The sequence below is a fragment of the Passer montanus genome, unplaced genomic scaffold (genome assembly GCF_014805655.1).
Source record: "Passer montanus isolate IOZ18808 unplaced genomic scaffold, ASM1480565v1 scaffold77, whole genome shotgun sequence".
Classification (NCBI taxonomy): domain Eukaryota; kingdom Metazoa; phylum Chordata; class Aves; order Passeriformes; family Passeridae; genus Passer; species Passer montanus.
This window is the reverse complement of record NW_024372923.1, coordinates 397,140-413,168: the sequence shown is the minus strand read 5'-3', so window position 1 is coordinate 413,168 and position 16,029 is coordinate 397,140. Positions and strand designations below refer to the sequence as shown.

The window sequence follows — 16,029 nt, the reverse complement described above, 5'->3', positions numbered from 1 at the left end:
CGCAGCATCCCTGGGGATGGCTCCGGAGCCCGGGCAGGGATCAGGGATGCCTGCACTGCCCGGGGCTGCTGCTGCTGCGGGATGGGCACGGAGCCCGGCCGGGGACAGCGGGGGACCCCAGGGACAGCAGGGGGACCCCAGGGGGGGACCCCAGGGACAGCAGGGGGACCACAGGGATGGGAGGTGACTCCAGGGGCAAGTGGGTGACTCCAGAGGAATGTGGGTGACCCCAAGGACAGGTGGGTGACCCCAGGGGCAGATGAGTGACTACAGGGACAGATGGGGACTCCAGGGGCAGGTGGGTGACCCCAGGGGCAGGTGTTGGCTGCAGGACTCTGGCACCACTCCTGCTGGCACAGCAGCACCAAGGGAACTGTGTCTTGTTGCTGTCATTTACAGCTGGAAAAACAGAGATGCCGAATTTTGAAATGTTGGAATTTGAATTCTTAGAACGTTGGGTCTGCAAGTCAAAGCTTAGAATTAGACACAGGATTTGATCTGAGACCTTGGAAAAGGCTTTTAAACTTAGGCGATAGAAGTGAGAATGTGGATTTAGAGTTTAAATTAGAAACACGTTAAGAAGAGGAAAGTTTAGAGTTTTAGAGTCTAAGGTATAAAAATAAAAAATAAAATGAAAAAAATAAAAGTAGTTATAAAGGTGAACAAGAAGTTTAGAATGTAGTACAGGTAAATTTCATGATTGTTAAGAAAGCCTACCCTGTAGCATGAGAAATAATAAAAAATATTTAAGGATTGGGTTAAAAACATAAATATCTTTGCTGATAGTGTCTTATTAGTCAACAAATCCTTAAAAGGTTTTGTAATTAGAGGCCTTGTGACCTTTTGAATTATGTGGTGAAGATGACATAAGTTAAACTCACTCTTTACTTATGCAGAAGATAAAAAAATAAAAAATCATATAATTTAAAGTAATTTAGAAGACCTGTTTTTAATTTATTTCAAATTTCTTCATAATTCCTCACAATGCTGAAAGAGTGCAAGGTCATGCCCAGCCATGGAGGACTTGCTCCTGCTTCATGCTGAGCACTTCTTCCAAACCCACCCGTCCTTAAGTGTGGGGGCAGCCCCAAGGAAATCAGCAGGATTGTTCCTGTCCTTACACAACCACACAGAAGTGCTTTGCTGGCCTGGAGCCAGGAGGCTCCTGCTGTGGGACCTGGGGAGGAAATGCTCCCATTCCACCATCCCGAGGGGCTGCTGAGCCCCCGAGCCCCGTGGGTGTCCCAGCAGTGCCCTTCTCAGGCTTCTGTCTCAGTGCCCTGCAAGAGTTTGGGAAGGAGCCACAGGACCCCGTGGTGCCTCCCCCAAAATCCAAACTCCTGTCCTGGGCAGGTGAGTGCCACCCCAGACAGAAACTCTCCCTGCTCTGCTTGTCAGTCCTGCTGTCACATATGCTCACAGTGCACTGTAGTCACATTTTTCCCTCCCTGACCCTCAACAACTCAATTTTCTGTCTGCCTTTGAAATCTTGGCTAATTAGGAGGCTACATGTTCCCTGTGAGACTGGCCTTTTATGCAGAATTTGTAATTAGAGTGACTGTGCAGTGCTCTATTAATTGCAAGAATTGTGATTTTTAGATTAATGAGTTAATTGCTAATATCTGCATACGACATTCCCTCAAGATGTATTACATTACAGTAAATAAACCTTGTGCCTGGAATGGCAGGCATTAAAGGAAACTGCCGTGATTAGTTTGAATACTTTAGATAGCTAAAATAATATTTACTCAAAACACAATGTGTGTAAAACTGGATTTTAAGGCTTTTTTTCCCCCCCAGCCTCCCTCACTAGATAACATTTATATTTGATAGCTGGCAGCCAGGAGCTGCCAGGATGCTGCTCTTCCCATGGAGATCCTCCAGCCCTGCCCAGCTCCACCTGGGCTCTCCATCCAGCCCTCCCTCTCCAGTTACACTTTAAAACTCCTTTGGAATTTATCCCAAATGCTGCACCTTGTCCTTGCTGCCTCCTGAAGGATGCTCCAGCAGCAGTTGCTGCCATCCCTGTGCACATCCCCAGCCCCCAGGAGCCAGGGAAAAGCTGAAGCTGCAGAAGTTGCAACAGGATGGGGGGAATTATCCATATTTAAACTCCCAAGCTGCTCCTGCTTCACTGCTGTAGCAAAATCCCATTGGAAATGTAACAGCCAGAGCTAGCCAAGACCTTGGTAACAGCTGAGTGATTTTCATCAGACAAGTAGCTGTTTGCTGAAAAGTGTAATTTTGGGACAGCTGAAACTATTTGCAAATTCATCACGATTTCAGGAAATAGCCTCCTGTAGAATAAAAGCCCCAAATGAAAAAGTTTCCCAGTTTCCCAGTTTGATATTTTCTAGATTAAGTGCCTCTTTTTGTTTTGCAAATGAAATTTGATTTAGATATTTATCTAAATTAGATAAAAACCTGCAGAGGATGAATGCCAACGTTGGTTTGCACGACACAATCCCTTTGGGGCTGGCTCTGAGTAGTTCTTTCCTTTTTGTACTTTCTGTTTATTTGTTTAAACAAAACCTAGGCCCTACCCAAAACGATTTCCCAGGATTTTAGTTTAGGCTGAGTTACTCACAGGAGTTACTCCCATACTTGCTGCTGCACAGCAATAAAGGCAGGATGAGTTAATTCCAGCAATGAGCAACTGCTTAGCTCAGGATCCAGACCCAACAGACTTGTCAGAGTCACAGAGAAAAGTTTAAGTGGAAATCACACTGCATTTGTGTTTTATCAAACTCCTGTTTGCTCACACTGCTGAGCCACAGCAGCTCAGGGGCATTGCTGCTGCTCCACAGAACCCCTCCAGACTCAGCCCCTACAGCTTTAGGCACCTGACCTCTCCATGAGGTGCTTCATTACATGAACTAAAACTTCCTTAGAAAACAGCATTAATGGCAATTGAAAAACCCTCTTCACTTGTCAAAGCACTGCAGATTTTTTGAGCCTGGCTAGTGCAGACTTCTGCTTGCTTTCCCAGGGAGAGCAGCTGTCCCTGTTGCTGCCCGTTTGTGGAAATGGTCACACCAGAATGTGTGCTTTGGGGAGAGGACGGCAAGGAATTCTGGTCTGGGAGATGTGCCTGCAGCTCAGATTCCCACCCAGGTACTGCTGCACCTCCCAGGGCTCTTCCTCGTGGTGCTGGATGCACTCACCAAAACCTGGAGATACAAAGGGATTGAGCAGAGCTCACAGAGGGAAGCAGGAGGAAAAGAAAGGTGTGTTCCAGACAAGGAAAGATCCCAAACCACAACAGTCTGTACACATAGTTGGTACTTGCAATATATTGCATTATATATATTATATTGCAATTTTATTTATTTATATATATATATACACACATATATAAAAAAAATTATTATTATAAAATAAAATTTGCATATATAATATAGATAATAATATATGTGTTATTGGTACCTGCAATATATTGCATTAGATATATATTATATTTCAATTATACTTATATATATAATGCAATAATATATCTACATTTAATGCAATATATGCATATTATATTGTATTATGTTAATCATATTAATTATAGTAATTGTATTAATTATATTATATTATATTATATTATATTATATTATATTATATTATATTAGCTGTCACCAGGGAATACCTGGTGCTTCTCAGAACAGGATCAGAAACTTCACATCCTTGAATCTCCCCCAAACCATGGGAGAAGATGTTATGTACTAAAAGGCAGCAGAAAGTTGGTTTCATCATGGGCATTTCAAAAAGATGCTGGAACAAACAAGAACATCCATCCTGTCTCTGTATTTTGGAGATTTTTTTTTTCTCTCCACAGATCCTGGGAATTGAGGTTTCCTGGGAATTTAATGGCAAAGACTGAAGGCATCTTAGAGGTCTGTTCAAATTTAATCATTGTCTGATTTCTCTGGCTGCCATGTTCTAAAGTTTATTCAGGAAATAGGAATGTAAGAGACCAGATCTTCTGTGCCTTTTATCTTTCTCTTTAAAGAATCCAATTCCTACAGCTTGTTTACTGCCAAGTAAGAAGTGCGAATGCTTACTTAGAAACTAAGGGCTGGTCTTCACCACAAAAGTCTCTTGCTTTGATAACGTTGCTGTTAAGGCAGCAAAAATCCTCCTGGGGACACAATTCAGCTGCTAAAAAAAATGCAGACACGAGTGCAGCTTCTTCCAGTTTGGGAAGGAAAATAGGCAAGATGGTACAGGACATGTTTACACCAGTGAAATTATATCAAAATAGGACTTCCAATGTATAACTGCTTCCGTTTAAAAACCCAAAACCCCTCTCTGCAGCAGCTGTGACTGGCTGTTTTCAGGTGGATTGTCCTTTGCTTCAACACACACAACAGCTCAGGCTGCTCTGTGATTCTGTGGTTCTGAGTTAACCTGGGGATGAGCAGCTTTTGGCAGGGCTGGCTGAGATTTGGCTAGAGGGCTTTGCTTCCCCATCAGAAACCCTTCAGTCCAAATGCAGAACTGGAAGGGTGAGTGCAGGTAGCTTTGCTGCCCGTGCACGAATCACTCCCAAACACCCAAGTGACCTCTGGGACGATGCTCCTTTTTTAAATTCCCATCCAGATCCGCTGCCAGTCCCACCTGGTGGTGGTGCCCTGCACAGGAGCCTGTGCTGGGTGTCCCTGAGTTGTTTGGATGGCAGTGGAGGGTGCAAGGCTCACCCACTCAGCCCCCTTTGTCCTTGTGTACCAACACTGCCTTGTCTGCATTTCCCTCGCCCACAGAACTGGAAGGGTGAGTGCAGGTAGCTTTGCTGCCCGTGCACGAATCACTCCCAAACACCCAAGTGACCTCTGGGACGATGCTCCTTTTTTAAATTCCCATCCAGATCCGCTGCCAGTCCCACCTGGTGGTGGTGCCCTGCACAGGAGCCTGTGCTGGGTGTCCCTGAGTTGTTTGGATGGCAGTGGAGGGTGCAAGGCTCACCCACTCAGCCCCCTTTGTCCTTGTGTATATTATATTATATTACACTGCCTTGTCTGCATTTCCCTCGCCTGCTCCCGAGCTGACGCCACGCTTGCTACATCTCTGGTGACCACAGAGATTTAAGACACAATTGTACTATCAATGAAATGCAACCTATGCCTTCCAGGCACTGAAATCCTTGGAGGGCCTCGTGCTGGGCTGCACTGCTTCAGTTTTATGCCAGTAAGTTCCTAATTAGCGTAGGAGACTGCAGGCTCTGCTGAGGAGGATGCTGGCCGGGAAGCAGCTTCTCCTGCCCTGCCCAGGGACCCTGCACTTCATCTCTGCTCCCCAGGTACCTCTCTGACCCTCCAGGCTGCAGGTGCTTTGGGACTGGGATGATCTTGCCAAGGACAGCCAGCACAAGGAGGACAAGGTCAGAGCTGCTGGCTGGGCCAGCTGTGCCCGGCCTCGCCCCAGCCCTTGTCTCTGACAGGCTTGTACTGCGTGCCCCAGGGCAAAGTCTGAGAAACAGAAATATCCCTTCCAGCTCCCAGCAGCATGAACCCGGAGACTGTGCCTAGATGGCCTCGTGCAGTAACCCCTGATGGACCTGTGTACAAGATTATTTCAGCCCCATGAGCTGATCTGGCTCCGCAGCATTTTGGGTGCACTGTTTAATTTTGTACCACGAGAAAGGACGCTCAGATATAAAAGCTGATACATAATGGTGATTTGATATATTCTTATAAGAACTCCTCCTCGTTCCCTATTCCCTCTCCCACACCCTTGAGGGTTTTAGACATCTGTCATACCCCCTTTGGGCAGCTCTTTTGCAGACAGATCTCAGATGATGCCCCAGGCGTGACTGTAATTCAAACAGTGAGTGACAGGTAGAATAAGGCTCCGTGAGTTGGGGCCGAGGAACACAAGCCCACGTTTCACTCCAAACATCAGCAATGCCCATGCAGGAGCATTCCCAGGGTCTGGAATGCCCACTCCACCCTTTCATTTTGTAACAGACTCTCTTCTGTCGACATGAAAATGTTAAATCTCCCCACAACTAATTTACAATAACAACTATACAGTTAGAGGCTGGGTGCTGTAGAGTTCCCCATTAAGATATTACAGAATGCTGGAAACAGTGGCCATTGATACAAGCTGGAGTTTATGGAAGGTAAAGGTTGAGCAAGTCCATGATAAGGGACAGGGAGCAGGAAGTGTCTTTATCTGATAACTATTTGTTTAGAAACACCTGGCACATACATCAAATTAGGGCATCCAAATGCCCTTCAAACTTTAAACCAGACAGACTGATTCAAGCACCTTTCATTAAACTTTCCTGGAAAGATTAAACATCAGCCCTGTGCTCTATCAGCAGAACAATTCTGCTCATGCAGCGGTGACATTAAGATGTTTTATAGAAGGGGTGTACAAATGTGCATGCACTCTGCAAGGCTTTTCTCCAGACTTGTAATTCCTCGCTTAAGAATATAAACCGAAGAAAATGGGAATAAAAATGCCCCAACAGTTCTGCATAATGATTTCACACACATGCAGGGGTAAAAAAAAAACAAAAAAAACACAACAGGATTATGAAAAGAGAATTTTATTGTATGTTGGCATCCTTTTGCTCGTGTTTGCAAAGGGAAATGGATTTGAGAATTTCCCACCGATTTGAATTCAGTGGCTGTAGCAGGGCAGAAGTAATATGTCCTGCCTCGTTCTAATCATCGATTCAATTCAGGAGTTCTCAGCATGGAACTCTTTTTCTTTCTCAATGGGAATAAATTTTCCAAGGAGGGATAACACCAACATATTATAGAAAACATCACCCAGCCCCTAAATTTGTGCGACTTTGTGGAAATCAGTCAAAATCTATATTTAATTTGATGTGAGGAAAGTGCGATGCCGAGCCCAGATTACAACACCACTGCTACTACTACGATCAATGCGCTGCTGAACTAAATTGTTTTATATATTGTATTAGGGGATCCCAGGTGTTTTGCTGGTCTTACAGCCCACTTGTTGCTGCAATCGTAGCTAGGAAAGGATTAATAAATTCTGATACGATGTGTGGGTACCCCCTTCCGTGCCAACCCACGCTTGTCTCCCCACCACAACCACGTCCCTGTGTTTAGAGGAGAAACATGAACTCCATGGGAGCCTTTTCTCCCCCAGCTCCTGCAGAATGCAGCGTCATGCTTCTGTCACCTCCCCTGCATGGGGCACGGGCACAGTAATACATTAACACGAGGTCACAGCCTGACAAGTGCTCCTCAGGCAGCGCAACCAGGGCTGCCACAAACGCAGCCCTGCTCCCTCCTCCCAGCACAGCCTCTCCTGGCATGAGCATGTGCCCCAGGAGGCTGAAGGCAGAACCAGCCTGGGCAGCAGATCCAGCTGAAAATAAGCTTTTTTTTTTTTTTCACTCCCCCCCTCTTCCCAGGATTAGTGTTCAGCTGGATCCATTCCCTGATCCACTTCACCTTGCAGCTGCACAAATGCTGGTGCTGGCAGCAGGAGGAGGCAGGGAGGGCTGGGAGCGCGTGGCCGGGGCCCAGAGGAGCCAACTGCTCCTGGAGCCACTTGCAGCAGCAGCTGAGCACAAACGGCTATTTTTTAATGTTTTGGGTTTTTTGGGGTTTTTTTTTTGTTTCTTTTTTTTTAAGTGGGCTTGTTTTCTTTCAAAATTAGGGAGAGCTGAGAGAGTTTCTGCCCAGGCTGCAAATAACGCACACTTTCCCAAGCAGCAGCTCAGAGTCCAGTGAGACCCTGCAGCAGGATGTGCAAGCCCTGCTCCCGGAGGCAGAGGGCAGGAAGGGCAGAGCCAAAGAAGATTTGGGGTCTCAGGACCTTTATGGAGCACACTGACCACTCACAGCACTGTGGGAACCCATCAGCTCAAGCACCACGGCAGCAAGAGTACAAATGATGGTCATCTCCCATAAGGAATCCACTTGAGATACTCCCATTGAATACTGAGAACTGTTATTCCTGGCAAATTCCACACTGAAACCTGCCTTGGTGGTTTCTTTTTCATGATGACAAGCAAGATTCACTGTGCTTTTAAACCAGAAAGAAAAAAAACAAAAGATAAATGCATCTACCCTTCTTTCCCTGGGCTCCCACCAAGAGCATGAATGAGTTATTTTCACTTGTATTAGGTTACTGTTATGGTATGAAACTCAAAGTTTGGGTTGAAAACCTTTTAAATGTGTAAAAAATAGTGTTGCAGTAATTAAATTCTAAAAACTGATCCTAAAATGGAGGGGGAAGCTGCTGATCTAGGATGATACAACTGCCTTTAAGAGCAATTTTTTTTCTCCAGTGCAATCCCTCACACTGGGTGACATCCTTACAGTAAATAATATAAAAAGTGATGTGAACCATCCTCCTAATGAACTTGCTTTCACAAGACTGATACCAAATGTTGGAATTTTGGCTCACCACTAGAAGTAATTGTTCTCTATGGTGCTTATGCACTCATGTCAGTCTGGTGTGAGACCAAAACCATGAGAAAAACAACCCTTCTTCAAAATTCTCAGGTCCAGAACAGTTTACCAAATATGTTTTGGAACAAATCCATCTCTGGTTTGCATCAATCACAGGAGTGAAATGAAGGATGTGCTTCTTTCAATGCATTTTCAAGTTAAAATAGGATGTTGATATTAAAAGTGAAGCATGTGAGAAAATAAATCAGTCCATTTCTCTATTTCTCCAAATTTACACTCACAAAACCCTTTAAGGAAAATGCCTTACTGTATTCATATTCCTGCTTATTGGAGTCGTATTACAGGCAGATGCACCAAACTCTTGACTCACATTTCTAGAAAACAAGTGTTTCCTGCCACCCACTTGTAAAAAAACCATGAGCACCTTCTCAATTATTGTAATGATTATCCATTATAACCTAGCCAGCATATCCGCTCCAAACCAGTTACCTTTTAAAATCTGGTAAAAAATAAATGGGGTATTGATGCTGGTGCTGGATACTTGGCGTTCCTCACATCCAAATCTCACTTCTAACGATCAAATGCGGCTCAGAAGGATCGAGGCAGGATTTGTGTCTGCCTGTTCCTGCCTAGCACCGAGTAACTAAGTTGCACAAACACTTGGAGCAGCAAAATAACTGGTCTATTCTAGTCAACAGATACTCTAAATCTGCAGGGAGAGAGATGCTGGCGCTGAAATTTATGCACCGAGAGTCATCCAGCTGAAGTCACCGCGACTCCTCGCGCTACAGGAAAGCGACGCGGGAGCGTCATCTTTGCAGGATCAAGGCCCACATTTGCATCTGCAAACCAACGCTTTTATGGAAAGCAGGCTGCAAATTTTATTTATTATTGTTATTTTTTTAGTTTTTAGTTTTAGCAGGAGGTGCTGCTCCCCGGCTGACGTGTTGTGAAGTGTAGAGGCAAAGCGTGATCGTGCTCGCTCGTGCGATGGGTGCTCAGCTGCTCCGAGCCAGCATGTGGGTCAGGAAACAATATCCCAACATCACCACTCCCCTCAATCCCCAGGGAAAACGAGTTATCCACAAGAGAAGCATGTCATCCCTTGCTAAAAAAAATTACAAATTAATCAAATGGTACAGCACAGGCACAGGGGTGCAAACTTTCTGTTGTGTTCTAGTGAGTAAAGCTGCAACACTGAGCAAGCAGCATTGTTCCAGCAAGGGAGGTGAGCCCTGGCTAGCAGGGAAAAGGGGCATTCTGTAAATCCTGCACCCCAAACACTCAGCTCTCATACTGGAGGGAATGGTAGGAAGTGCATTTTTAAAAGTTTGTTTGATTTCACAAAAAATGAAATGCTGGGAGAGCTTGGTCCCTAGTTGTTAGCAGGAACTTTTCAGCACAGCTACTGATAATTTAATATAATAGAGGAACAGCTTGGATTTCCTTGCAGGTATCCCTCAGCAGCTACGTTTTCAGGACTGTTTTTCTCCTAGCAGGGATTATCAGCACAGCCACCCCAGTTAGTCCATAAGCTTGGGTGCCTCAGGGATGTGTGGAACCTTCCTTTTCAGTAACAGCCTACTGCCTGAAACATCTGCCCAAAAGTTGGGTAAAATCCAGAAACAACCTGCAGGAAAGAGGGCAGAAGAGAGGTCTGGTCTGTGCCTGCACACAGCAGAACAATCCTCCTCTTGGGCTGTTTATTCTTCCACTTGTCCCAAAATGCTGCTCCCAAGCTCCGGGAAGCCAAAACACCCCACTCTGAGCACACACTAAATTTCACACAAACCAGTGAGGCACCGGAGGAGCTGAAGCTCCTTCAAGGTTGGACAGCAGCTGAATGGAAGTTTTAAAAGCTGCAATTTGAAGTTAAACCCCCGCCGTTCCAGGCCTCCCACTGAACCCACTGTGTATCTTCCTCCCGAGCATCTCATTACAAAGGCTATTTCACACTTGATGAATGTTCGATCGCAATCCAAATAGTTTGAAGAAAAATCCACATGCCTGAGGATTGCCCCCTGCTAAACTCGAAGATGTGTAGCTTAAGAGCTTTCTCCTTTACAACCTGTAACCTAATTGCTCTGGTAATGAAATAATTATTTGTGTCTTTGGCCTCAACTTATGCCACTGCCTTTGTTTACATCATGAACTCAAGGTTATTTATTGGAAGCAATTGCTGTGTTCCTGCCCGTTCCATACATTGTGTGTGGAATGTTTAACACAGCAAACTGGGTAAAGCAAAGAGAGAGCAGGGTTGTGGTGTAAAAAAATTCCCACAGCAATGCCAGGGACTAGGCCCTGGTCAGTGCCAATCCTTCCATCCACTGCAGCCCATGTCCCACCTGCTAGGGAGCTGCCCACAATATTTTGACAGTTAGTGCTGCCAGTGACAGAAATCCAAAAAGTCCCAGTAACACGGAAATTGTTATTTTTCACTTTGAGGTTTCCTCCAGGCATGCAGAGTTTTCCCTTTGGAGCGACTTTTGCCAAAGGGAAAAGCGCCGAATCAGATGCATCTTCCAGCTGAAAGCCGCTGAATTTTCCTAAAATCTCCGTTGAGGTGCCTGGCTGTACCCACACCGTGCAGAGCCCGGGCATCACAGCTGTGGCCATCTCTGTGCTGACACCACGGGGAATCCTGGTGAGCCGAGGCCACGTGAGGCTCCAGCTTCTGCGGGACAGCAGCAGCAGCCCTCGGCAGCAGGTGCTGGGAGGACAAATGATGGACGGGGTGTAAACATCCACTGAGGACGTACAACGTGCTCCCAAGAATCAAGATCTTTAGGCCCTTAACCGTGTAATTCCACCCACAAAAACTGAAGCTCGCTTATTTATTGTGACGGACAATTGAGCTGGTTCAAGGGTTTTATTTGAAAAGGAACGAACTGTTTCCCAGGCTGATTGAGAAGCACGGGATATATATAATGCAGGAGGCTCGATGATTATACAACAAAAAAGATGGGATCACCACCTGCCCACATTCTTGTGATAAGCAGATGAAGAACGTCTGTCAAAACATTAATTCCCAAATCTAGGGGGGTAGCACGGCACACAAACACAAACAGATGCGCGCCGGGCGCGCTCCCGTCACCTCGCACCCAGCCCGGCCGCGCTGGCAGCAAACCGGGGGACGCGGCAGCCCCTCGGCCTCGGGGATGCCAAGAGCGCGGGCCGCGCATCCCCGCTTCCCTCTGTCCCTCTATTCCCGCTGGCTTTACCCGCGGGGCTCCCCGCATGGCTCCGGCCGCGCTGCGGGGCCGGGGCCCGAGCGCGGCGTGCCCCCCCCGCCCCTTCCTCGCTGCGTCTGTTTGTACTTTAGCTGATCCACTAATCCCCCGAGAGAGCCTATTTGTAGTGAAGAGTATCTATAGGGGGCGAGGCTGGTCCATGTGGGTTTGTGTCATTGGTTTGCAAGGAGAGACCCCGCCTATTGCCAAAAAAAAAAAAAAAAAAAAAAAAAAAAAAAAAAAAAAAAAAAAAGGGGAGGGAGGGAGAGGGGGGGGAGAGAGAGAGAGAGAGAGAGAGAAAGAAGGGAGAGGGGAAAAAAAAAAAAAAGGGAGGCAGTGAGAGCCTCTACCTCTCCTCGCTCTCCGCTCACCCAGCGTGGCGAGGGGGAGCGGCCGCTCCGCCCAACGCCGCCCGGGCACTTTCTGGCTTAAAGAAAAAACCAAAAAAAAAAAAAAAAAGAAAAAATAAAAAGGCAGAAAAAAAAAGAGGAAAAAGAGGAAGAAGGAAGGGGGGGGGGGGAAGAGCGGCCCTCCCCCCCAAGTTGCAATTAGCATCCTCTCCGCTGCTGCTGCTGCGGGGCTCCGGTGCCCCCGTCCGCTCCCGGCGCGGCGGCGGGCGGAGCAGGAGAGCGGGGAAAGGGGGGGTGGGGGGGAAGGATTAAGTTTTTTTTTTTTTTTTTTGTGCGGTGTGCGAGCGGGTGGCGTTTTTAAGGTGGATCTCCGGCAGGCAGAGCCCGGCGGTGGATGCGGGAAGGGATGCGGCGGTGAAGAGCGGCGCGGGGCTGGCGGCGGCCGGGAGCAGGTAAGGGAGCGGCGGCGGCTGCGCTTCCCGGCGAGAAGGACAAGGGAAAAGCGAGGACATCTTTGCTTTAGTCAGCCTCACCGGCGAGGGGGGGACGGAGGAGGCAAAAAAAAAAAAAAATAACCCGAGGAGGGGAGGGTAGGTGGAAATGTGATGGTGGTGGGAGGCGGCCGCGCAAGTTGCGCGGGTGGGCGCGGAGCGGCGGGGTGAAGTGGGAAATCTTTTGTTGTGCCGGGCCCCGCATTGTTTACTTAGTGCCGAGAGCCGCCGACAACATCTGCCGGGGGATTAACGGGGCGGCGGCGGCAGGAAAGTTTGGGCAAGGGGGGAACCCCGCGGTGCGGCGCGGCCGATGCTCCGGGGGACGCGGAGCAGCCGCCGCCTTGCGCTGCGCTTATAAATTTTATTTATTTTTTTTTGGTGGGGGGGGGGAATAGTGTATTTAGTTATTGCTATTTTTTTTAATTTTAATTTTAGCTAGATTACGGGGGGAAAATTGGTTTAGTGTTTTAAATTTTTTTTTAATTTTAAATTTTTTTTAAAAATTATTTTATTACTGCTGGATAACCGCGCTCGCCCCTCAGTCACTTAGCAACTCTCCACGCTTCCAGCCCGCGGAGGTGCGCGGTGTCCGCGGGGCCGCGCCTCGCTCCCTCCCTCCCACCTCGCACCCCTCCGCAGAGCTGAATTTCCCCACTATTTATTTATTTATTACGTATATTTCCCCACCTCGATCTGGACATTTTCAACCCTTCCCTGCTATCCCTCGAATGGAACATCAGAGGGGGTGCGTGGATTTAGGCGCTGAGATTGTTCTTTTCACACCCCTCCGCCCCGCGATATAAAAAAATAACATTTTTCGCCCCCCCCCAAACTTGCAGGACTTGCTGAGGGGGAAAGAATAGCCTTTTGTCCTGCCCGGGGACGTGCCCCCAAGGTAAATCCTGGCTGGAGCTTAGCGCCTGGTACTTCGCCGGGTCCCAGGGCTCCGGCTGTGCTGGGGAGGAGGAAAGTGGGAGATGGAGATCTCAAAGTAGTAGAAGTAATTTCTCCTTTCAGCCGCACTTCTCCGCCGCCTTTGAATTGCCTGCAATGAATGTGCGTAGCTCTAATTGAGGTACTTTAATCATTCACACTTGATTAAGTATACCGTGACCGGAGGAGAGGAATACACACGGCTCCCTAGAACGGGAGGGATGGGATGACATTTTAATCCCGTGTTTTAAAAAACATTAGTGGAGCAGGAGGGAAAAAGCGATCGGCGGTGACGGCTCGGTGTAACGGTCCCTTGTTCCCATACAGATGGTGCCTTTCCTTCGGGATGAAATCCCAGCTACTGCCGATGTTCGGGCAGGGGGGAGGAGGAGAAGGCACGTACTTTTAGGTTTGTTTAAGCGGAGTGAGGGAAATAATGATAGACGAGATGCCTGGTGACAAAATGCTTTTGTTCCTGTTTCCATCAGTGCATAAGGGCGCCGACCTGCTTTAGCATTCTTTAAAGGTCTCTCTTTACCAAGGAAAATTGAAGACGGTCTCATTATAGGAGAGTGTGTTTGGAATACTATGAGCTATTTATGAATTCAGAGGTGATTGTTGGATCTCAGACATTTCAATTACGCATCCTCTAGTAAAAAAAAAAAAAAAAAATATTTGTAGCGATGTGTTCTGTAATCTGTTACTTCCATAAAGCTGATTTGTGCTGGAGCTCCGGAGCTGGCTGAGGGAATGGGTCCGTCCACGGGGCTCGAATCTTAGACAAGGATTTCTGTTCTTTGCCTCGCAAAACTTTCTGCTGCAGGGGCAGCCCCAGGTTCCCATAAAAGCGATTGTTTGGGAAACGTCAGCTATCGTCAGTATTTTTCTGGAAAATCTGGCGTTGTGAATGCAGGGTGGTATTTTTAGAAGGGAGCTTTTTATTTTTGGAGGCGTTTGTGAAACCCACCTGTTAGCCATTAGGGGGGACAGAGGTTGGCTTTCATCCTTGGCAAACCCGGGCGCATCTGGGGGCTGAGGGCTGTTCCTCACTTGATCCAAGCTCTCTCCAGTCACGGGCAATCAAAATATCTTTCCTTTTCAAAGTTACGACCAAGTGTTTCTAAAGCTGAACAGAAAATAAGGTAGCTCAGTCAGAGGGGTGGCACTCTCCTGTGTTTAGGAGCATGGATTGCAGGAGCATTTGGCTTTTCCTTTCTCTCCTAGAATTTCAGACTGAGATGCTTCCCTGGTCCAGGGTTTTACTGTCAGTTTCACAGTGTACAAATCACACATGATGTTTCCTTGCTGTCAGCTTTCCCTCTTTTTAAGGTGGTTTTCCAGCGCATGTGGATCTGGGGTTTGGCTGGCAGGGTGGCTCCAGAGCTCGATGCCCTGTGGAGCTGCCACCCCAGAGCCCCCTTTGCTGACAGCCCCCTCTCATCCCCCCACTCCTCCAGGGGCAAAGTTGTGCCCTTTTTCCACTCCTGCTTTTCCTGGATGGAAAACACTCACAGGAATTTCCCCACAGCAAGAACTGTAGCACAAACTGTCATCTTTAGCACTGGCATTTCAGTACACAGATTTGTCACAGGGGTCTGGTGATAATATTCCTTGTATCAGAAAAAAACATCAGCCTCAAAGTATGAGGTCCCAGGCATGAGCTGGAAGTAACATACTGAACCTTTGGCCAGAAAAGTTGATTTATCCATCAGGCTGGCTACAGTTCAAATAGAACTTCTTCAGTTCAGCTGACTCTGGCAAGAATGAAATATACTAACAAAAAAACGCCTGAATCTGGGTTTGCCCAACCATTTGGAAAAGGTAGGTTAATTTTCCCTGGGTGTTTTGGGCTGTTTACTAGGGAATTGAAAGAGACTTCATGTTTAAAGCAGAAGAAATGGAAAAGCTGCTGGGAACACAGCGCTGGCAATTGACAAGTGTTTTGTTAAGATCTGGTGGATGATGCTGTCTCATAAAACCTGATGGGTGTCACATTTACTCCTCACATAGATCTAGTGAGTGTTCCTGTCTTTGCTTTGTATTTTGGTTGTAGTGAGTTAAAGAAGTAAAGAGTGAAGCTGCTGATGAGCAGCTCTTCAGTTTGGGCTGATGACTTACACCTGCCCTAGAAATTGGGTTTTTTTTCAGATCCCTCTGTCCAGCTGTAAGGGTATTTAGACTCTGAAAGGAGAAATGGTCAGGTCTCACAGCTGAATTAAAGACCAGGTTTAGGGGGTGCAAGGTGATTTTTGGGGTCCCCTCTTGCAGGGAGCACTGCAACTTTGGAGGGGAGGTTTTGGCAAGTCACTGCTGGTTTTGCTCTGGTTCCTGGGATAACAGAATTGTTTAAGGCAGGAATTGGTGTTTTCTCCATTGCTGTTTGTGGTGCTGGAAGGTGTAACTTCAAATGCAGTTTGTCACACCCAGTATGAGGATGGAATTCTTGACTGCAGTTTGTCATGGTCACATATGCCTGGGCCACCTACCATTCCTTATGCCATGTTCCCATGGTTGGGTTTTTTTCCCCTCCTTATCTTTTGCTAAAGGAAACAAGATAAGATTTAGGTGAAAGGATAAAAATTGTCATGACCATCCTCTGCAGCAGCAAGGTCTTGGAAACCAAATCTTCTCATTGTATCAC

The 16,029-nt window shown here is 47.0% G+C and overlaps 1 protein-coding gene across 1 annotated transcript in view; it reads left to right on the top strand.

Annotated features, from left to right (window-relative positions):
• The first annotated feature begins 12,286 nt into the window (after positions 1–12,286).
• The window catches only part of CTBP2 (C-terminal binding protein 2), a 130,654-nt gene continuing 126,911 nt past the window's right edge, over positions 12,287–16,029 (top strand). The window contains exon 1 of the mRNA XM_039731404.1: positions 12,287–12,413. The gene's annotated coding sequence lies outside the window, so the exon portion shown is untranslated. The remainder of the gene's footprint in view (positions 12,414–16,029) is intronic.